Here is a 23,073-nt window from a genome sequence, read left to right as displayed (position 1 = left end):
AGAGAATCAAACCACAGCGTAGATGAAATCAGAGAGATCGGGGTGCAGAAGAGAGGGCAGAATGGAGAATGCAGCCATGCACCTCCTTTGTGCTGAAGTATATTCGAGGGCAGGATGTTGTCATGCGGCAGTATGCCTTCACATTCTACTTGTGTTGGTGCTGAGCTCCTGTGCCGCCGAAGCATGCGACGTTGTGCTGTGGCATCTGCTCTCAGCTTTAAGCCTGTCTGCCCTCCGGTTAATCAGGAGAGTTTCCCTGTCTTTCTGTCTCCGTAATGAATCTTCTCATACTTTTAAATCCACTTTCACAGCACACACTCCCACTCAAACACAAGACATACATGCAAGCGAAAAGCTTAGCTTGTCATCCGTGCGTTCAAATAAGGGCAGAGCATGTTTGGGAATCTGTATTTTAAATGATGCTTAGTTAGTGAATGTCTTTGTTGTGAGAAAAAAAACACATTTCACTGTGTAAAAAGTAATTACCAGGTTCATATTTGAACACTGTTTTTGAGTCAGATCACGCGCAACTGATTTCTTTAGTCTTACTGCAAAATTGTAAAAAGTGTAAAAATTCAACAATAACAGTCTGTTCATCCAAATCACAATAAACATTTTCTCACTTACCTTGAGTGGATCTACCTATGTGCTCAGTTTTGGTTTGATGGTCTGTTTCATCAGTAGGAATAGCTTATAAACTGAAAACTGTCACCAGTGAGCTCTGTAAATTATCCAAAACTTTGTATATGGAAAAACAAACATCTTTACTTTTTCGATGCTTTGAGCATTTTTTTTTATTTCATTTTACTGTGTGCTTACATTGTGTAGAGAGACAATGTTCCATGGCAGCCACTATGACAAATGCACTCATACACACAGAGTCTTTTGAAGCTGCCAGTGCAGTTGCTATGGAAACAAAGTTTGTCCATTTCATATACAAATAAAGCCTTCCATTTTTTTTTTTTGCGACCTTGGCTTGCTGACCGAACTTCTCAGTCTTCACACTCCAGCCCCCGCTGCATCATGGTCTGCAGTTAGTTGAAAAACCTTCACTTGGTCTAAAGCACATAAAAGGTTTGCGTTGCATCATCTCATCCAGGTATTACCAGCATTTTAAGGGCTGCAGTTGTTTTAGGTGCTTATATGCCAGATCTTTTTTTTCCTCTAAATATCACTTCTTGCACAAGCACAGCATTGCTGTTCCTGCTAATTCACACACCTTTCAACTTAGCACGGACTTTAAGACACACACACACATATTCAAAACACTCAGGCAAAATGAGGTTCCACAAAACATTCGTAAACAGTCTTACATCACCTGACTATTTGATTTCTTCTCACCATGGGAGGAAAACAGCAACTTGGAAAATAACTGCACCACAGAAGAAGAGTGTTCTGATTTTTCACACGCACCGTCTAACTGCTGTATTCAGAAACTGATCTCGCAGTTGAATAACTGTTTATCCCCCTGGCTGAGTCTCTGACATGTTAAGCGTCACAAAGATAACTTCAAAGGGAGACACAGCATTTCATATCAAATGGCTGTGATTCACTGGCACTAAGATAGACAGAGGCCAGAGATGTTTTTGTAGCATACTGCACAGTTTGTGTTTTGTTTTTCTTTTACCTGGGAATGTTACTTTTGTATTATTTGTATTATTATTACTTTTGTTCTCACTAGATCTGTGACTAACTATTACTGAAATATCTCTAGATCAAGTACTGACCTCATGAAAAGTTTAGATCTTGAACAGCTGCTTAGTCAGCCTGGAATCATGACATTCACAATGACAACTTAGCTTAACAGCAGAAGCATCAAAACATCCACTGAGCCTTTTCAAATCGCTCCTTTAACATAATCCACTTCTCCTCTCTCCATTCATATCCTCCATATTTGTACAACTATTTCAACACTCATTTAGCAAAATATGGCTATGCACAGCTTCTGTTTGTTGCTAGCGCAGTTAACTATTAGCAGTGGTAACTATATTTGTTTACGTCAGCTGCTGGTTCGCAGACATGTTGAGCATCTCAGAGATAAATTCATAGCAGAGACATGATACTTTATATCCAAAGTCTGACCTTTGTCTTTGATTCAGTGGCATTAAGTGGCCTAAGTTAGGATCACTTTACTGCAATGTTTTGATAAGAACATCAGAGCATTTTGTTTCTTTGTTCTCACTAGATCTACGGCAAAAGATCTACCAAAATCTCATAAGATAATAAGACAGTACGCATCAACAACAACACGTACGGCTCCATGCCTTGGGGACACAAATCAAGCTCTCTTATGAGACCGTCTCGACACTTGATTTCCTGCATTCTGGTGAATTTTTATGCACCATTTTGTGCTTTTTATGCATCGATTTCCTCTGCTACTCTCAGCGTGAATGTAAATGTAAAAAATAATGAGTAGGCTATTTGTAGGCATTATAAAATTATCTAATTTTCACCTTCAGTCCTAAACATCTCATAAAGAATGGGGTTGCCTAGATTTTGGCAGATTAATGTCCACCAAGTGGGTAATTGGTTAAATATCTCTCTCACACATACACACACGTGTGCAGAGGGGCCGATACTTGTGCGTACACCTGAGAACGGCAAACTTGTGTATCTGGGAGAACGAAATCGCGTTAACTATCACATGATGACTCTAATTTATTAGCAGGGGCGGCTGGCCAATAGACAGAGATATGGTGCCACGCTCCAACAAAACATAATAATACATTTATTATGTTATTGTTACATATCTTTTTTAATGTCCATCCATTGTCAACTGCTTATCCTGCGTACAGGGTCGCAGGGGACTGGAGCCAATCCCAGCTGACATCGGGCAGAAGGCAGGGTACACCCTGAACAGGACGCCAGTCCATCGCAGGGCTCTTTTTTAATGTATAATTCATGAAATTATACACATTTTCTAGACAGTTTTTCCTGACTCTGAATATCATAGTCCAGTCAGCCACAGATACCAGTCGTGTTCCGTGGAGTACCGCCCCTTTCGGGCGATTTGAGTCTAATTAAAATTGCTCAGATCGCTTCCATAGACTTTAATGTTAAGGCATTTTTTTTCAAGCTGCAGGCACTGCAGCAAGATCTCTATAGTTTCAGGGCGGGCTTGCACTAATGTGTTTTTTCATACTAATGCATTCGCATGCTCCCTGGATGGTCCTATTTCCCAAGCTGGGAATGTAGCGAATAACGACTTCAATAAAACACTTGCTCAAAGGGGCACCACCACAGTTTATGGAAAACAGGGAACCTTAAAACGGAGTAATTGAAACTCGATTATTAATTTGATCAGTCTCTTTAGAAAGAATGGAATTCTTTAAAGTTAGTTGAACTACAGTGGCTCAGGTTCAGTGGCTCAAGTAGATGCAAGAATGAGCTGCTCTCCTGGTCACAAGGTGTCTTGTCAAATAAAATACATCTGACTCTGACTGCACAACACCAACTTCTTCAGCTGGGCTAATAGTCATGTTGGTCAGATAACTAAACACAAGAAATAGCGTCTATAACTCGAGAGACTTATTATATAGACTATAATATATTATTATTATTATTATCATATTATACTATATCATAGAGTTATGCTAGAAAAATAACAAAGCAAGCTTCAATTTGATACTGAGGCATTCAAAGGCTTGCTGTGAAGATACGTTCATTGTGTGCTGACTTTGGATGACTTTTTTGGGGCGAGGAGGAAGGTTTTCATGCTGAAAACCATTAAAAAAGGCGAGTGGAGTCGAGGCGAGGAGTTGTGTCGAGTTGGTACCTGTAGTGGAAAAGGGGTTTTTGTCTAAGGGGAACATGTGGCTCTACACCACAATATCTTTCCCACATCACTTTAGTCAACGATATCCTAAATCAAAACATGAAAATGACTGAACAACTAATGGTTAAACAACACTGTTTTGCTCTACATAATACAGCATAATAGTTAGCTATATTATACAGGTTCACTGCATTGATGGTTACAGAGACTTCTGTCCATTGGTCAGTAGATGACTCTGTGGTTACATGGTACACAAGAGGTTAATTCTATGAATTACTAACTTGCTTATCTCATGCCCTACAGGAATAAAAATTGTGTTAAACATCAAGAGAGCCTGCTTTGAGGAGGGTTAGCTGGATTACTTATTCATTGGACTGCTGATTATCCTTAATCAGATCTAGTTTAGGCAGTAAGGATAGTCAGTTCCTTTAAGAGTCTCGCCATCTTTTATGACGGGCATCTTATCTCTCATCCCATCAGGCTGAGAGGAAGCTCTTTGTGTGTGTGTGTTCAGTTTCTTCTCCTTGTTAAAGTAATCAAAGAGAAGAGACTGTTATTCACATCAGTTTGGGACTTTATTATCCTAGTAAGAACATCTTCTCGGAGGTGAAAAGTTTTTGTATTGCATGGCGAGTCTCCAAAACCGCCACTTTTACTGTAGGAGTTAGTCTGGTGAGATCTGAGGTCTTAGAGGCTTTTTCAACCCCCCTCTCTTTGGGTCTTAAAACTTCAGTGGGCCTGTGAAGTTGGGAGGCATGTGTTGTGATCCTACAGGAAGTTGTTCTTCCGACTTCGGTGTGTTCATGAGCTTTTAAGTGATAATGTTTAAACAGCATGGATGATACAAAGATGAGAAATATTTTATTGCTCAGAACGTTTTAACAACCCATTGATAATTGTTTCCACTGAAATGTTGCTTTACGGTCAGAAATTCATTTTCTCAATTAAGCAGACATCACATGAGGCCGTGGAATTTGCAGTAGAAATACCGTCAGTCATCGTGGTAATAAGGATGCATTCATTTGCTAACTAAAAAGGCTTTCTTAAAGCTTTCCTACTAGAAAGACACAGTATAAAATGGCCATAAAGAGAGCAGGTTTGGGGGATCAATGTGTTAGACTCAGGCATTTCACCTGAGAGATGGGGGTTTAGCTCCTGTGTGAGCCTGAAGGCCAATGTTGACTTATTGTTTTACCCAAACCATGTTCTTTTCCTAAAACTAACCAAAGGCTTTCTAACAAGTGGTTAAAATTGTGAAACGGTCGCAGTTTGGTTAGGTTTAGGCACCAAAACTACTTTGTTAGGCTTTGCTTTAATACACCGGTACGACACCTTAGTGAACGTTTGCTTGATTTTTGGTAAAGCAGCCCCTAACCCGGAGAATAATGCAACAGCTGCCACTACACGTTTACCAACAAGAACCTACTCTGGGGCATCATGAATTAAGCAGTTCCACTGTGTCCTCTGCTCTAGCGCTGCTTGGGCAGTTTGAGTCTCCATAACCAGGGCAATGATGACGAGTCATGTCACATGGTAGCGCAGGTTGAATAACATTAATTCAAGTGACTGAAACTCTCAATAGTGCAAGTTGCACTATCCTCCAAAGGTAAATATTAGTCATTGCTACATCATAACTGTGGTAGTTTTTATTAGATGTATAGATGTTTTCTTCTCAACTTGTTTGGCTCAATTGCTGAAGTTGACGTGCTTGCTAGAAGAGTGCACCCTGAAAGTGCATTTTATTTTTCACGGGACAATTCCTGAACAAGCTTACCAGTGGCTCACTTTTTCAAGCCAGCTAACACACAACATATGCTAGCCACCTTCCTCATCTCAAGCTAACACATCCCGGTCCACTGGTAAAGACAAAATGATAGCAACACTCCCTCACAATGTCTGGTAAGACAGCAAACAAGCTAACCACTAAAATTTTGAAGTAACAGAGCATTCCAGGCATTAGTAACTATTGTAATTACTGAATTTCAAGTTGTAACACTACTTGTTACTGAAATAATCACACTGCTGAAATGCATGCCTAACATTCAACTAAACATGGCTTTGTTGCTGTTAACAGCTGCAACTCCATTTGTTTACATTGTTTCAGAGGGCTCCTTTAATTTTCCATACATGATACAGACAGAAAATTGCCAGAAAATTCACAAGGTGCATGCACTCCCTATTACTTCAGCACTCTAACTGATCGGAGTGAACCCTCGATGGCATCAATATACTGCTGAAAATAACAGCATGAGGTGTTACAGTATGGAGTGTGTGAATGTGTGGGGTGACTGGGAGAAAAATTAGAGAGACAAACAGCAGTCATACATCTGGGTCACATGCAGTGTGTGTCAAGGTTAAATATGCTGCCTGTGTTCTCTGCCTAGAAACAAAGTGTCCGTGCATATTTGTGTGAGTCTGGTGCAGAGCTGGTTAGACAGATTCCTGAGCTGCCTGTCGGTGTGAGAAGCATGAAGTCGTGGCCCATCAGTCAGCAACCTGCCGTTTCAGGTGCCTAGAACTTCAATTGTACCTGGAGCGCTGGAAACTGCTGAGGCTGCACTTCATACCTGGTTAAACACCATCTCCAAACCCCAAAAAACTCACTTTACAGATGTCGTCTAAAAACAAGCCTGGCTCACTTGCTTCCTCTAACTTTACTTAGCCCGGACACCCCTGCTGCTCCCATTCATTTGCACTGTTTTCCTAATAAAAGTGGAAATAGTTCAAAGCGAGAGGTGAATCATTCGACTCTGTGTGTGTCCTTTGAGATAACGTGTCATGGTTATACCACAAATTTCTTGTCTTTAGAAGCGAGAGAGAGGAAGTGAAGAGAAATAACAAGCTCTCTGAAGTATACAGCATCCAGTTGCACATTTCTAATTTCAGGGTCAGAGGACAGATTTCACAAAATGTTTTTGTCCACACTCGTTTCTTGGTCACGCACATACACACTGGACCTACACAATGGTTCATGGGCATACAGCTAAACAATCTACACACTGCATCTAGAAAATGATTTTGCCTTTGATGACCTTTTACTTTTGATCTGTGTGCTGCAATATTTTTTTTCCTGTTCAACAAAAAGCCACAGACATGATTGATAATGCATGCATGCTCTGCTGGCTGCTGGCATATTGCTTTGATCTCTGTCAAAACTGAACGAGAGGAGCTGATAAAATGTAGGGCAAGCCTCGTTCTGCTGGGTTAAAGGGACCTAGTGGAAATGGTGAGACCTAACAGCTCCAATACTAACACACAAACATATGCATACAGACTTGGAAATCAAAGCACTCCAAACCCGACTGAAAGGATGTTCTCAATCATTCAGCTGCATTGGCCTCTCTTTCACCCCAGTGGGAATTGCACCAACAACCTGTGGTTCCTTTCTCTGCTGAAGGAGTAAACCTCTGTCATGAGATCGTCAAATCTCCTCTTGTACATGCTGTGTATAGACAGGATCTAAAGTCCTGTGACAGCTTTGGCCTTTCCATAAGACCAAACAGGCCTCGAAACACACACACCAACACACACAGCACTTCTCATGCACTCTCTTTTTCTCTCTCCCCCTCTGTCTAACAGCGCTGCTAGAACATGCATGTATTATTCATTTAGCAACTAGCAGGATGTGGGGCCTTGTCAAGAACTGAACCCACCACAGCGGCGGGCAGAGGAAGGCAGAGAGCAGCCGAGGGGGGTGGGAAGGAGGAGGAGAGAAATAGAAAGAGTGACGGAGAGAAAGAAAATCAAGAGATGTTTTATCTGGTGAGCCAGTCTCTGCGGGTCTAGATATAGCAAACAGCGGACATTACAGCAATGTACAGGCACAGGATACACCTCATATGTCTAACCACTCTTCTTTCAAACAGGGAGTTGAACCAACAACCTCTCTCTGCCCCTCACCAGAGCTATTGCTGCAGTAGGAAATTGCTGTTGAAATTGAGAGTAGTCTCATGTCTCACAGCGGTGTCACCGACGCTAAATCTAGGTGGAATATTTAAACTTGCGGCCAGCTGAGATTGGCTCCTCTGTTTCCCCTGGCCAATCTTAAGCAGCAATCTGACTGGCATTTTCTCCTCTCTCAGGCTGTCACTCATAACGCTCGGTCAGAATGAGCCATTACTCTGAAGATGGGCTTGCATGCTTCCTGTAGAAGAGGGGCCAGGTGGCGAGGGGATAACAGAGAGGAAGGAAAGTGAACTGAGGGATGGGGAAAGATGATGGGGGTAAGAGGGACATAGGTAATGTAGTAAAGGGTCAGTTATAGGAATGTGAATTGAGGGAGAATGATAAAGAAGATGTAACACCAACTCCTATATATGGATGGAAGTGATGGAAAATTGAGCCAAAGGGAAAAGGGAACTTAAAAGTGGACTATACACACACAGGTTGAAAACTCAAAGGCCCCAAGAATGCTCACACGTGCTGGCGTGCAGTGAGCATATGTGCAAACAGTATGGCGGATAGAGGGCAGAGTGTGGCAGGAGTTGTGGCAGTGTAATGAAGCAGACATTTTGCTAAGTTTACTGTTTACTGCTGTTGAGATATTACACACGGTTCATTTCATCTGATAACATTTGCTGGGATTTTTTATGCTGTTTTTTTCTACTGAATTGGAATACAGTAGAGGCCTGTATTGGTGAGCTAATTTTGCATACTTGCATGTGCCACTTAAAGCTGCTTTAAAGGGACGGTAAGTGATGTTTGAACCCAACTGGCAAACAAACACACCCCTCCCCTCAGAAGCACTCCCCCCAAATTTCAAATCTCTGAAGTTTCTCCAGCATTGAAAAACCTTTGCCACTTGTCATATCACTTTCTTCTCTGTTGATACTCTTCAGATTCCCCTTTGGCTGTTTCTCGGCCATCTCTCCTTCTTTACAGTGCCTGGAGTTGTGTATTGAACTAACCTTCCCACTGCCACCCTCCCCCATCACTCCTGTGTACGAGCACTAACTGTTGCTGATTGGCTGGAACAATGTTGTGGGGAACCGTTTTCTTTGTTTTCCATTCACAGAGCCAGGGCTGTGTTGGAAAACCGGATTTCTTTTCAGATGGCACGCAAACGGAGAGCTAGCTAACGGTGAGGAAATATTTGCTGGATTTAACAAAAAGTGTATTGGATTACAATCACTTACTATATCAATATTTTTATATTAACAATGGATCTTTTATGGTAACTTCACTGTTTTGATTCACATTGCTGAGCACTCTTATCAGTTTAGTTTCCAGATATCTGTCCCGCAACAAACGAGAGACAGACAAAGTTATCAACAAGCTAGTGGAGCATTTTGCAGCTAAAAAGCTAGATACTGTAGTTCTCTCAATAGTTGGTGGGGATCAACGTTAAAATAAGACTGATGTACATTGGCCACCACCACCCTACCCCAGACTGAATATGTCTGGGGTAATGTCTTTAAGGTAGGTACACATGAATTTATTTAGTGCAGACGATGGCATAGAGACAAAAACAAACAGGAGAGAGGAAAGGAGGAGTAGCAGTGCTTAAACCAGGAGTCGTCACTTTTGATCAGCCTGGCTTCCCTGACAGACGACATTTGAACAAACAAGGGCCAGCACTGCTGTGAGTAAAAACAGGGCCCAGGGGAGGGGCCGACCCCAAACTATGTGGCCCTCCCTGAACCTGCTGCCACTGAGAGCGAGGGCACGTCAGCACAATCACATTATGCTTGATAAATGCCCAGCCTGCGCCAAAATATGTGTGGCTTCTTTATAACAGAAGGCTGCCACATGTCCCAATTTAAAAAACACTAACTTGTGACTCTGAAGATAACACTGTGTGTATGGGGGTGCATGAATGAGAGTGTGTGTGTGTGGCACCAACACATGGTTATTATGCCCCTGAGCAAGGCTGAAGACAGCTGCACAGTTGTGAAGACAGTAGAAAAAAGAAGGGGCCTACTGAACGTGATATCTCTACAACACTCGCTCATAAAATGGTGCCTGGTGGCCTAAGAAATCCCTGAACTATTCCATCAACACTGGGTGACACAACAAATTAATAACTTTTAGTGCCTTTTTCCTTCCTTTATGTGAGGTTTATCATAAAGAGCCTAAGCTAGTCTAAGATGTGACATTTATTGCTGTACAGCACATCGCAGCAGAGTATATGTCGTATAAACTACTGTGTTCTGAATTCCCTCACATGTGCATTTGTTGTGTGATAAACCGCAGGTGAGTTGAGGTGAGGGGTATTACAAACCCACCAAAGCCTGTTCAATCAACTTCTCCCTTCAGAACAAACTGGTTTGCTTTCAACTGTTAATCTTGCCCTCAGAGTAACTGAGAGTTGTTGGCATGTTGGCAGGTGTCATTACCCGACAGCCCATGGGGAGCGAGGGATTCACAAACAGGAAGTGATGATATTACACTTCTTCCCCCAGGCTGCGGAGAAATGTCAGGTCTGCGGGAACGCTCCTATTATCATTACAAAAGCACTCGTTTGTTCGTCAGCTCCGGCAGCCGCAGCTATTACTTTACACTGTGAAGATTAAAACAAGAATCACCGCCATTTTTCATAACCCTCCTTCTACTGTAATAACCCTTGTCCTGAATCCAGAAGAATTTTATATATTTTATTTTATTTTTGAGTAGATTTTGGGAAGATTAATACTTTGGATGAAGTGAGGAGAAGCGAGAAGTGATTTCCCCCGAGGTGGAGCTCCAGGCTGGAGGAAGGAGGGCAGCTGGTTGATTACCCCCAGCTAGAGTGAGCCGTGTGTGGGGAAGCAAAGAACAGTGGAGCCCCCTTCATGGGCTTCAAGGAAGAGATCCATACTCTGGGAATAAGCTAATCCCATAATGACTTCCGAAGGTGGCAGAGTCGAATTGGCTTTCTTAGCTCGGATAAAAAAGAGAAGGTAAGAGAGAAAGAGGGAGGGTGAAGAAGAGGGTTGGAGGGGTTACAGAATGTGGAGGGAGAGCTGGATAACTCCCGTCTACCCCAGGGCAGTGTAATTATATCTGAGGATGAGATAAATGTCCTTTTAAACACACTTCCTTGCATACACACACACACACACACACACAGGTAACGTATAGATGCTCCAGACCTTGGGCATTTCTCCTCAAGTCTCCAACTGAGTGAGTGATTTCTCTAAACTGCACCCTTGGGCCAGCGTTCGACCATAAGCCAGCCTGTCAGGAAAGCGGTACGCACATTTGGTTAACTTCCCAGCGCAGAAACACATACACACACACACACACACACACACACACACACACATAAGCAATCTAGGGAGCGTGGGCCAGCAACGGTGTGAGAGGGAAATGGGTGATAAAATCCTCATTTTCCTTCATTGCCGGGTCGTTTGTCTTCGTCGTGCAGGCGGCTCGCCAGTCATAGAAATGCTGGCCGGCAACCGAGAGCTGAGTCACGTCAGGCGTTCATCGATCATTCGACTGTTTACTGTTGCTCTCACTCGCTCTTTCTTTCGTTCCCTCTGTCCAACTATGTCTCGCTTCGCCTCTGTCTCTCGCTCACATAAACTCAGTGGGTATGTCGTTTTTTTATTTCTCTTCTCTGCACTCTGCCATTAATTTTTCAATGCATAATAACATTCATGGTGTAGAACTGGATATCGATGGGTGTTTTTCAGATAAGTTCATGTACTGGACCCAGTGTGCACAACCCAAGACTAACATTTTAAAGTAAGTGCTCTGTCAGCTGAGGAAACAATTTTTTTTCTCTGTATATAGGGGGAAATTGACGGTATTTGTCAGAGTGAAAGTGTGCGAACATCAGAAATAAACTCTCTGAAATATACAGTAGCAGAGTAAACTCAGCAGAGCAGCCAACCTTGGTAACACTGAAAAGGCCTCTAGCTTGCAAAGTTGATCTGGTCTTTTCCCTTCCCTGAATAAAATATGTTAATGCAACGATTGTGCAACCATCACCAAAGAGGCTGGTCAATGAGTGGGCTCATTCCTATGTTCCCAGGGTCCTACGTTTCCAGCATGTGTGTCTCTTAAAATAAAATAACATTGTACTAGATTGGTAAGAGTTATCGTCACTGTACAACTGCAAAACAACGAAGGGAGATGGATGTTTAAAAAGCTGCTTGAATTGTAAAAATCAGTTCAGCCACTGTGGAAATCAATTTTTAAAGTCAAGAAATCCTGCAATTTGAGGGGGTAGGTTTCAAGTATAACTTCAGTACAGCTATATAAGCTATCTAGGTGGGTGACATCAACATTTTGACCCAGATAAACATACACAGGACATTGGAACTATGGGAAAAAACACCATACACACCAACATAAAACCCTTTGAAAAGTCTCCTCATTGTGTCATTAAGAGGATATTGAGCTGTGGAACATAGGACCCTGGGAACACAGATACGCTCCCGGTCAAGTTTTGGATTTCTCCATATGCCAAAGTGGTGTGCATGGGGTGCACAAAGAGTTTTAAAGGTCTTTTAAAAAACCCAAAACACTAGAGCAAAATTGCAAGAAAGGCAATAAATACTTTATGAAATAAATTGATCTAATTTATGCTACAAACGTTAGAATAAGTTTATTACTTCCAAACTCAAGGACACAAATCTCTGAGCAAGAGTCCAAGTCAAGTTTCAAGTCACTCGTGGTTATAATGAATGTTGTATCACCTGCTATGTTAAAACCAGGCTGCTTAGAACGCTGCATAGCTGTAAGGGATTCTGTAACTGTAACCTGTTTTTCTACTTACTGTACAGAGCACAACCATGTAATGTGCAATGCAATTAATGACAGCTTATTAACTACTGTAATTCAACAACCCCCCCCCCCACACACACACACACACACACACACACCCTTTTTTGAAAACGAGTCTCAAGTCAAGTGTGAAGTCACTGTGTGTGCGACTCGAGTCTCAAACTGGAGTTCCCATATCTGGCTTTACCTTCATTATTTTGTGGTATTACATGTTATTGAGTTAGCACTAATTTGCTAGTTAGCTGCAATTGTTCTGTTGCTACTTCTGTCTGAAGCCAGAGAGCCGTTGTTTCAAAAATAGCTAAGAATTTTGAGGGCTAGATCTGCCACTGTTATCAGTGTAAACTGCATATGTGCCATGGGAAAGCGTAAAGCTTGACAGGAGTAACAGAAACAAATCGTAGCAGGCTTAGCTTAGAGAAGGGGTCTTCTACCACATTTTATTCCCATCTGTTTTTCCTTCTTCCAACAAAGAATCTAACAGCTTAAAAGTGGAAGAAGCCACTGACAAACTAATAAAGGGGTAAATCTTGCAATGTAGGTTTTTACTTTTCAATCTCCCATCTAGTGGCTGGTTCAACACCATATTTTCATCAAATAGAGGAAAATCTTCACCATGATTTAAGTTTTACAGGTGTAAAACTACTCTTCATGAGAAAAACGAACCTTTAACCTGCCGTAAAACATGAATGGTTGCCATGAAAAACAAACAATTCATAAAATTACTCAGGATGAGGAGGTTGTGATTGATGAGAAAGCCAAAGCACAGTGATTGGTCTTTCACCACAGCGATCCATTACCGTATGACATGTTTTAAAACTCAGTGTTGGTGTAATCAGGTAATGTAGACTAAAGACCAGACTGATAGGGTGGAGAGAAGATCTGCCAACGGTTCTGGTCACATGCTGCTATTTCAATGAGTTGCACAGGTGACGGAGAGAACGAAAGTTGGAGGTTGGCTACTGCAGTTACATGTAAAGTCCTTGTTCTCTGTATGCCTCTCCCCCACACAGACATTCTGAAACCAATACACCTACACTGTAAAACTCCCATTGGAATCCGGCAAATCAGAAGTTGTATGTGTGTATGTGCAGGTGAGTGTTTTTGCTATTTAGCTGCCAGCGTGTGTATGTGTGTATGTGTGTGTCAGGGAGAAGACTGAAGACTCATACTGTTCAGCTTGTACAGGATGACTCAGCAGCATTCAGCCCCCACGGGAACACAGGCTGCCTGTTAGCGCTCAGCTAATAAGAAGCCTGCTTGAGCCGATGCGTCACCGTCCCACCTGAACACTGCGGAGAGACAGTGGAGAGAGGAAGGAGGGAGGGGAGGGGTGTGTGTGTGCAGATGTAGCTATTAGAGAGAGGGAAGTGTCTTGAAGATGAGTGCACCTGTCTGCAAGCTCAAGCTGCTGCTCTCGTTCAGTCTCTCTCTCCTGTGAGTGTATGTGGCACAAAGAAACACACAAGACATTTCATAACCACTATATACTATACGTTGTACTACTGTATATCATACTGTTTTATGTGACTTTATATAAGCAGCGCTCCATGTGTATAGAGATACAGAGAGAGACAAACAATTTCACGACCACTATATACTATACGTTGTACTACTGTATATCATACTGTTTTATGTGACTTTATATAAGCAGGGCTCCATGTGTATAGAGATACAGAGAGAGAAGCAGCGATTCAACGTGTTAACTTGGGGAACATTTTGCCTTTAATTTACAGTGAAAATAGAAATACAGACAGGAAACATGAGAGAGGGATTTGACATGCAACAAAAGGTCCTCAGCTAGAATTTAACCGGGAACATTGCAGTTATATGGTATGCATCTTAAAGACTAAGCCACCAGACTCCCAAAAAAACAATCCTATCACCAGACAGAACTATGTTACTGGACAAAACATTGAACTAAAGGGAATGTTTTTGGATTTGAGAAAAAATGTTTTGTACATTATTTATTCCTCCCAACATCAGCACATAGAAACTACAGTATGCTGATTGGAAGGAAAAGGTGAGAAAAATATTGCTTATATATATATATGTGTTATATATGGTTAAAATGGTTAAAGGCAGTAAAATATTGTTGTTGACGCAAATGCTAGTCTCCCGCATTAAAGTCAGATTCACTACCCATCCACCATGCCAACATTCACACCCTAAATACCCCATTCGTAGCTGTACCCAATATCTTGGATGTATATGGAAAAATGCAAATTAATGCAGGTAAAATACATTCATAACAAATTGCAATCGGAATGCTGTCAGATCTCAGCCAGGGCACATTCCTAAGGAAAAAATTTACCAAAAATGTTGGACCATTATCTAAATCCATGTTTCCTTCTATCTCAAGCAAAACCCTAGGGGTAGTAGCTTCCTTGGCAAACGAAAAATAAATAGAGCCTATACAGCAGCATGTTCATTGAAAAGTAATCTAATTTGCATGTTGAAACCAGATCCAGATATCTCTCTGGGTTGCAGATCACATGCCACTATATAAAGGGGGTTTTAGTCTAGCTACATAGAGGCCACACTACTTCCTGCAATGAGTGGTAAGCCAATCACACAGGTTGTCAGCATAACCCAAACCATCGCTTATTTGGAGGTGTAATTATAGCTGAGCATGCAGAAGAAATGTTGGTTGCAAACAGTACCGTGCACTTAATTCACTGGGTTACAGTCAGCTCTTACTGCAATTGGGGTAGGGGATTAGAGAAACCTGAATTCCACAGCTGCATTCCTTCATGCTGTGGGGAAGGGCAGAGTCTGTTAGTCTGTCCTCCTGCTATGTCAGTCTCCTCTGACACAGACACACAAAAAAGACACACAAAAAAGAAAAGTCACTAATATAATTATAAATTAGAAAGCTTTTATGAACCAACTGGTCAACAATTGGGATGTTGCAAAATAAATTTGGTAAAACTTGGTGGGTTGTTTACAGCTGACCTCTGGTGTGTCCTGTCCCTATTGCACTCCATTCTAGCAATGTGCAACATATTCACAAAGTTAGTAAAATGTGACCATACCTGATAGGAGTGCTGGGCAGAACTATGAAAATTCCACCCAGTTTATAAAGAAAAACTGAATTTTCCTTTAAACACACTTTCTCGTGGATACATAACTTGCTCACAGTGCATATTCAAACGAGTCTCGTCTGGTTCCACCCACACACATAGATGCACAGACACAAAGAAAGATTGACTGAGTGACTGACAGACAGACAGACACAGCCGTTTTCTTGAGCCTGCTGGCGGTGTCTGGCACTCTGTGTCCGGAAGAACTGGACCAAGCATTTTGAACCATGTTGTGTGTGTGTGTGTGTGTGCTTGTGTGAACAACACTCCATAATGTGCTAGGTTGTTTGAGGTCAAATTGGAGATGACTATTCATAGCGCAGACGTTATCCAGCTATCCGAGTATCTTGTCCAGCATGGCACAATCCCAAGGAATTTGCTCACACTGGCCTCATTCTTACTGCAAAGAAAGGAGGGGGGGAAGACACACACACACACACACACACACACACACACACGTTACAGCTGTGGAACAATTAAGCTTCTTTGGACAGTGGATTTTGCAAATTAAAACCTCAGAGATTCCTAAACCAAGAGACTGATGCAAACAAGTTATTCTAGCCCTCGAAGAAAAACAGAGAGAATCTGTGTGAATCTGACCTGGACTTTCCCCACTCAGATGTGTCACAGGGAGACACGTGCATTAATAAGCTTGTGAACCGAAGTGCATCTGAGAGGCCAACGTACACACAAATACATCCCTCTGAAATACAGCCTTCTCCTTTCAGACAGTGTAACTCTCCTGTTTCTCATACAGAGTCAGCAAAGGATACACAGACAGCGAGGGGGGAAGAAAAAGACTCAGAGGGCAACCAAACGAAAAGAAATGTTCTAATGTTGTTTCTGGGTGTTGTTTTTTTTCTTGTCACTGGTGACGTGCTATGTTTGTGTTCCTGTCCTGCTGAAAACCTCACATACCAGTGCTGAGCTTCTACATCGCTTGCTCCATTTATACCCTCAGAATTTCTGATTATTTTTATACCCTTTGTGGTACAACTCTGATGTTCCCATGGCTGACTACATTGAAAAGCAACATCACGGTGTCTCACTTTTCCTTCTACACAGTCACGAATAGATCAGGTCTGCCACAAAGGTGGAACATTTAATCAGATTCTTGGTTCTTGTGTAAAGGCAGCTTTAGTTTGTTTGCTGTGTTTAAAAAGTAACATTGAACTTAGTTTAAACTTACTGGACACCATTAAAACCATTCTACGTGTTCAGTATACTAATACTAATATGTCAACTTGTGTAAAAGTTATCATTCTGGGCTAACTTGAGTTACATATTTGTATATGTTGCACGTCTGCAGATGCTTCACAGTGAAAGAACTCCTGCAATGTTTTGTGAGATTCATTGCAACTGAAAGATTGGAAGTGCCTGAGTTAGCCTGAAATACATTGTGAAAGTGAAATTTGCAGCAATGACAAAAATATATTTCAACAAGGCTAGTCTACAGCCTATAGCAGAGCAAGTAGGTGGGAGAGGAGGAGGGGGCAGAGGGTGCAGCTGCCCCAGGCACATGCTTCTCTCCAGTTACACAGGGGCCTAACTTGGGCCCAATCCGCCTGACTGCACATGCATTTTTGTTGTTTAGTTGAATATTTTTTCTATATTGCAGCAAAAAAGAAATATTCAGACTCAGACCACGTCTGTGTCTTCTGCAGAGACGAGCCCTCACCACTGCCAAGAGCTTCTCATCTCATGCAGTAAACATCACCAGCATAGACACTGTGGCCTATTTGTATTGTCGTTGATTCCACCCCCTTCCATTTTGACCCGCTGATGGTGCTAGATGATAGGTCAAGGGAAAGTGAAGTTGTTGCAATTCATCCTGAAGAGAAAATGAATGTCTGCAGGAAATGTCATTACAATCCATGCAATACTTATACGGAGATCAAAGTGGTGGACCGACAGAAAGCAACATTGCCATCCCTAAAGGCATGCCGTTAGCAAAAAAGGCAAATGACTACATTATTTGGGGTTTAAAGAACAACTTGCAGGTTGAATATGTTACAAAATGTATACTTAACCTTTTTTGACAATAACCCTTTGAAAACTTAATGCAGAATTGTTCATCTTTTAAAAGACATTCAGGGCAAAAATTCATAGGGAATAGTAGCATGTTTGAGCAATACGATATGATGGATTTCAGGATGGATTGCCCAACATTACACACAGCTGCTTCATCAGGTCCACCATCAGCAGCAGCTTCTGTTTCTGTCATCAACAGGAGTAATTGTTACGGATCTGTCAGATATTCAGCTTGACCAAAACGTGAACTTTGCTCCGCTAAGTCACGTTTTTTAACATTAGCTAGTTTCCACATTAGGTTAGGTATAGCATCGTAAAACGTAGTGTAAGATTGTATTAGGCAATGCCAGATATGACTAATAGAAGCAGATTATTAATTCTCCTGCCAGTATTAGACAACCAAAATTAGTTCTGTTTGCTTTAGCTTTGTTTGTAGATATTTTTTCCATATCTTAGTGATAAACTGGAGCTAACATGAAGTAAAAGTCTCTTACAGAACTTACTGTAGTTTATATATATTTTGAAAATCTATAATCTACATAATTTTCCAACATATTGATTCACTGGAGTCTCCAACCTACAAGTTGCTCTTTAACATTAAGCTTGAGATTATTTCCTGTTTATGTGAATTGAAGATTAGCATTTGCTTGCAATCTCACACACCAGATCAATGTTTTGCTATGAAAATCGATACCACAGCACAAACTGTTACACAATTCACCTGGTCAAAAGTTGCCAGTCCACGCCACAGATACAACTGGAGTCTTCTCACATCACCACTTTCAGATCAACTGATTATGTTGCTCGCATGGTGAGGAAAACAATCTGCAGCAATAACGCAGGAAGGCTGCAGGGCTGTCTTTGTAGCCGTGACTATATACTGTGAGATGAAGGGAGTAACAAACTCTCTGCTGTGTCGGCGAGCACCAGAGGTTAAATATGGTGTGTGTGTGTGTGTGTGTGTGTGTGTGTGTGTGTGTGTGTGTGGAGAGAGGAGAACATCCACCTCATAAATTATAATGTAAGCTGTCAGAGTGAGCGTGTCTTCAGGATGGTAAGTGGCCAGTTCATGTCAGGACAGGACAGCCTGGTGCTTGATTACAATCCTGTCTGTTATCTGGCGCACACACACACTATGACCATGACCACCGATTACAAACCAGGGTGTGGCAGGTCCTACAGTACCTCCAACTCATCATGTCCTGTTGATTTACTTCACATCAGTGACAGTGTGCTTAAAAAGAAGTGATGATCGCAAAATTAAAATCACCGCAACCCCAACTGAAATATTCATTAACACCTTGGATAACACTGTACAGAAAGCTCTCAAATCACACATTAAACACCAATAAACTAATAACATGTTTGTCTACACTCTCCTCCAATCTGTCTGTCGCAGACATTTACTCTCAAAACCTTGTGTGTGTATGTGTATGATTTTGCATGTGCCTTAATCATGCTCGGCTGCACCTGTGTGTTGCGAGGTAGCTGTGCCCATGTGTTGTCTGTGAATAGCAAGTGACAGTAGGTACCAGACCAGAGCAGGGAGCGCCCCAAATAGGCAACGTGGTGGGGGGAGGTGAGAGCGAGGGAACGAGCACCCGGGGGGCTTTCCATGGTGCTGGGCAAGACATGAAGGTCACGTCGCTAAGCATCAGATCAGCTCGGCCGCTGGACTGGGCGCGGTGCGTTTCTCAAAGAATGGTATCATGAAATGCTCTCGAGGCATCTCAGTGTTTCTTTGTTCAATCGGTGCAGTTTGGGCGGCTGAACGCTGTAGAGCAAGAACCAAGAAACACGTTTTGAGACGCCTGTTTTGATGTCAAACACATTTGTAGCCCCCATAGATGGCAGCAAGGTCGTTACTTAACAATTACAAATAATTTACTGTAGATTGTCCAAATCTGAAATTATTTAATATATAAAGCTCTTAAGCTGCATTAATCAGTACTTTATATTAAGAATTGATGAAATGACTGTGTAATTTGAAAGAGGTTACTTGTAGTGACAAACCTGATAATTATCACCCAACTCTGCAGTGCATTTTAGTGTCTTTCAGCTAATTATTTTTGTTTTACAGCATGCAACTTCATTGTTTTATTTCACTCTCACATCTCACTGTCTCAGCATGGTTTCCAGCTGTGTATTCACTGTACACTACCCGCCCAATGCTAAATAGCAGACAAACAAAGTTACAGACTTGCTGGTGAACACAATGAAGCGTTTAGTAGCTAAAGAGCTAGATACTTCCCCCAGGAGTTGGTGGAGTCCAAAACACAGCTGCGTGGTGATCTGTATCTGCTGGTTGTATAAATAAGCACATTTTTGCTAACATGTTGACCATGTGAGCTTTGTGTTCACAGCTTGTTGAATTGCCCTGAAGTGATCAAATAAGAATATCTGTTACATTATTTGTTATCTGTTAGAAGAGATCATATTGTCAGTTTTATATTACTGATTTTGGGTGAAAACCTCATGAATCAAATGTGATGATTCATTTTTGTTGAAAGATTACATACTTGTAGCCTGATAATCAGATTAAATTGCCATTTCATTATCACTTCATTATTTGCTGAAAAATTAGGGATGTGACCAGCAACTCAGAATTCTACTACAAAGTTAACATACTTCTTATGTAGCTTAGAAACATTTTCCATCATTTGCTAATCAAACCCCACTGGATATATTCAAATAATGTATTTCTTAGCTTGTGAAAGATTTCTGGCGGTAGTGATTTCATCTGACAGCATTAAAATGAAGTTAAACGAAACAATGGGTGGTAGAATCATCCTATAGCAGTTGTACTGACTAGACTGGATCATACTGTACTAACAGAAACCTCTTGTGAGTCAGAGAGTAAGAGTGGGACAAGAGAAAAACATGATGATGAGATGGATGAGAAAAAGAAAACGCTCTTCACTGCAGAACAGACAAATGATCCTTACTACATTTGGCGGCTGAAGTTGCCTTGATACTTCAACTCTTATCATAAAAGTTCCCTGGCACTGCAAGGAGAACATTTGTATTTGTGTGTGTGACTGAACCTGTCAGTGAATCATCAAGACTCCTCTCTACCAGTTCAATAAATAACCATTCCCAAAAATGCCCGCTTTACTCACAGGTCAATTTCCCCTGCAGTCTGACAGCGAGGACTCCCCGGGGAGAAGGGAATGAGTCAAGGCGCGCAGGCTGCTTTCCAATATACAGAGAGGAGCTGCAGGAGAATCATGTGACTCACCACTCACCCAAATATTTCTCCACCTTTCCTAAGACCCTTTTTTTATCTTTCAAAATCCCTATTTTTGGGTCAAGCTGACGATTACACACACACACACACACACACACACACAAACATATATATATAAACCCACACATACATAGATACATATTTGATATGTAATAGGTAATGAGTGGTGAACTGATTGGTCTATCAATTTGTCGTGTAGTCGCAAAACAGTCGCAAACACTGAACCTTGTGGTTCAGTGGATTTTGGTGCACTACTATTGTAGTTCAATTCCAGTTGCGGACTCTTCCTCACTCCCTGTATTTACCGTCTCTCTATACTGTCAGTATAGTCAAAAATGCCCCAATGCAAGTCATTTAACAAGCAAAAAATGGCAAACACTTATTTGTTTGAGCAGTGATGACACATGATACAGCCCGCAATTTACAGTGTAATTTCATTGTTTGAAACAGGTACCAATAAAATACTTACTGGTTCCTGCTGGAACTTAAATGGTGAAATGAAACAAGACTAATGGGAATAAGAGATTAACATTAATAGGGCTTTTTGGAGGTAAGGAAGATATAAACTCTAACTCTTTTGTAAATGCTGGGTAGTACAGAGTACAATTCTCGGAAACAAAGCTGAAGTTTGGGAAAATGGTGTTAATGACTCTAATATTCTGTGCAACCTATGCAGTAATTATGGTATGATGTATTTTGGGGGTACAGTAAGGTAACGAAAGGGACTTTGGGAAAATCTCTCGAAAGTCAGATGGTGGAGTTATTGAAGAACATATAAAATATATGGGTTATGTTCAAAAAATTACAACCTCATAGTCTTGTTTCTTCCACTGTTAAGTCACATCTAGGAACCAGTATTATAAAGTGTTCCTATTCCAGCATCTTTTCTTAATTTTATGTCCCAGTAAATTGAATATCTTTAGGATTTGGACTGATATTACACACCATTCTGAGTAAAAGTAATTGTTGGATTTTTCGACAATGAAAACAGTACCCTATACTGTACTTAATAAATTCAATGACAGTTTTGCATTGCATTATGTAATGTGTTTGTGGTTCAAGTTTTAATATCCATATTTTTGTAAAAAGTAAATGGATTTAAGTGTAAATGCTGGATCCTGAATCAAACTGCACTGAAAAACGTACACAGTGAAAGTCTACTCTTACCTCCAGCTATGCTTGTCGACCACAGATTCAATACCGAGCACTGCCTGAGAGATGCAGCAGCTGATTAGGGGAACAGGAGAAATTCAGGTTTACTGACTGTTCTACATCTTGTATATAGGTTTGTGAAAGAAAGGTCAAAGAGTGAACGAGAATACGTCCTGTGGCGTTGGGTGCCACAATATCTAATGGGTGACGACAGCTGAGGGCAGTAAAACAGAGCTGGGGTCACGGGGAGTTCGGGGTCTTAATACTCTCATGGGCATCAAGACGCTCCCTGACCACTACGTAACATCAGAGTAGATCATTGATGTCACAGTGAAACATCTTACAAAGGTGAAAGAATTTATCCTTGTGTTTATATATATTAATTGTTTATTAATAATCCTTGTGTGTGAGCAGCACTCTCATCTTCCAGCAATGCAAAAATGTCTCGGTATATTTTAAACACGTGTATACTTATCTATCATGCACAAATGTGTTCCTATTTCAATTCTGCAAAGAGAAACCAAAAAGTAATCTTGAACCGTGTATTGCCAGACAGAAAAAATTATTTTTTAATTTGAATAACCAACGTTGTTTTAGGGCTGGAAGATTAATCGAAAAGTAATTGAAACTGAAATTCAGAACCTCTAACCAACGTAATTTCCTCATGTCGGTTATTTAATCCTGTTAATATTGTGTGTTCTTGCTACTTTCCGCATGAAACATGATACCGCGTGTCGTCACGTGATTCCACCCCGTCCAGTTCTGCTCAGCCTTCAGACCGGAGTCTGAAGCACAGGGAGATGTTAGCTAGCGCTAACTGCCTTCACTTTCCAGCAGTTGTGGAAAAAACAGACAGACTTTTATAAACGGACACACTGTTACCAACACTGTACACTTACTTCCAGACTGAGAACTTATTACTCGCTCGCTTTCAGCATCACTTTCTGCCGCTCACTCTCTCATTCGCTATGCAAACACATTGCACTGCAGTTAAAAGACCTAACTCCGAAAGCTCTTACAAAAGCCAGGTCTGTCATGTAGAAATCGTTTGATGAATAGGGAGAGGACAGTTG

At 41.4% G+C, this 23,073-nt stretch overlaps 1 protein-coding gene across 1 annotated transcript in view; it reads right to left on the bottom strand.

Moving 5' to 3' along the window:
- chchd6b (coiled-coil-helix-coiled-coil-helix domain containing 6b) overlaps window positions 1–23,073 on the bottom strand; it is a 187,751-nt gene that overhangs the window by 12,829 nt on the left and 151,849 nt on the right. The window lies entirely within an intron of this gene.

The sequence above is a fragment of the Micropterus dolomieu genome, linkage group LG18 (assembly GCF_021292245.1).
Source record: "Micropterus dolomieu isolate WLL.071019.BEF.003 ecotype Adirondacks linkage group LG18, ASM2129224v1, whole genome shotgun sequence".
Classification (NCBI taxonomy): Eukaryota; Metazoa; Chordata; class Actinopteri; order Centrarchiformes; family Centrarchidae; genus Micropterus; species Micropterus dolomieu.
The sequence above is the reverse complement of the archived record's forward strand: the minus strand, read 5'-3'. Positions and strand labels throughout refer to the sequence as shown.